Source organism: Pteropus medius, unplaced genomic scaffold, assembly GCF_902729225.1.
Source record: "Pteropus medius unplaced genomic scaffold, Ma_sr-lr_union100, whole genome shotgun sequence".
NCBI classification, from domain to species: Eukaryota; Metazoa; Chordata; class Mammalia; order Chiroptera; family Pteropodidae; genus Pteropus; species Pteropus medius.
This window is the reverse complement of record NW_024349803.1, coordinates 1,327,799-1,329,412: the sequence shown is the minus strand read 5'-3', so window position 1 is coordinate 1,329,412 and position 1,614 is coordinate 1,327,799.

Genomic DNA, 1,614 nt, shown 5'->3' with positions numbered 1-1,614 from the left:
TAGATATGTGTGTGTCTATTTTTATTAATCATGAGTTAATGTGCTACAGAACTAATGGCTTTGCCTGACAGAACTCTTTGCTTGAGAGAAAACAATTCTCCAAGGCCATTTAGAGGTTTTCTCTCATCCTTTTTTCTTAGCAGATCACATGATTTTGAACCTAAAAAAAAAAAAATCTTTGAAGTCTTTCTAACAACAACAACAACAAAACATCACTTGATAAGAAGAAGAAGTAAGAAGAAGAAGAAGGAGAAGGGGGTGGGGGAAAAGGAGAAGAAGAAGAAGAAGAAAACTAAATAGAATTTAAGACTAAATCATTAAATGAGATTAAAGAGGATAATTTTGAAATAATAAAAGCTATATTACCAGAGCAACAAAACACACAAACCATGGCTTCTAAAAAGATAAGTCGTCAAAATCACAATGACAGTTTTCATTTATTCACCCAACAAATGATAACCTACTGGTGCAGGCATTATTCTAAGTCGCAGGGAATAAGCAGTGAACAAAACATATAGAATCTCTGAGACGTGTCTCTAACTTCTAATAGGAGGAAAAAGACAATTTTTAAAGTAAATATATAATATTTATTATAATAATGAGTTCTATGGAGAAAAATAAAGCAATGAATGGAATTGGTGAAAACCAGGGGTAGGGATGGAATTTCAATTTTAAGTAGCGTGGTCCAGGAAGACCTCTCTAATGAGGTGACATTTGAGCAAAAGCCTGAAGAACACGAGAAAGAACCATGCAGCTCTCTGTAGAAGAGCATTCCAGGCGAAAGGAAGAGCAAGTGCAAAGGCCCTGAGGTGAGAGTGTGCCTGGCCTATTAGAAGAAAAGCCAGGAAGCTAGAATGGCTGGAGTAGAATGAGCCATGTGACCCAGAATCTGACTTGATCTATATATGAATGCACAGATTTCTTCTTTTCTGATTTGCCAATACCTCTTCTGTTTCAGGAACTCTTTTCTCCCGGTTTACTGAGAAAACGGAGCCATTGGGGAGGAATGGCTTTACTCTCCACCCCACCCTATACCCACAAATATAACCACTTCGTTCATCCTCACTACCTTCCTCTCATCTTGGAAGAAATATATCTCTTTCTGTTCCAGGCTCTTCGCTGCATCTGTGCTCTTGGTCCCTGATCATTGTCTGTTCTGAGAGTTATCTTTAGTACAGGGTGCTAACTCCTCTTTCCCACATCTTCAAACTCTCTCTACTAAAATAATTCTCTTTTCCTGTAAACATTCTCAAAGTCTCTCAACTTTCAAAAAAAAATCTTTTTTTCTAGATTTGGCTATTTCTGCCTCTCTTTCCTTCCCTTCTCTAAGTAACTCAAAAGTGTTGTCTTACACTTCCGGCTTCATATCCTCACTCCTAATCCTCAACCCACTGCCATTTGGCTAGAAAAACTTTTTAAATGCCAAATCTAGTGGACACCTTTTGTCCTCATCTTAGTGGACTTCCCTATTCCATCTAACTACTTAGAACCACTTGAGTCCTCCATCTCTTCCACCAAGGCAGGGAACCTGAAGCAGAGACTTTGAATTGCTCACAGTGAGCTCCTTTCCCTCTTTCTTTCTTTTTTTTTTTAACATACTCCAGAGTTATAACA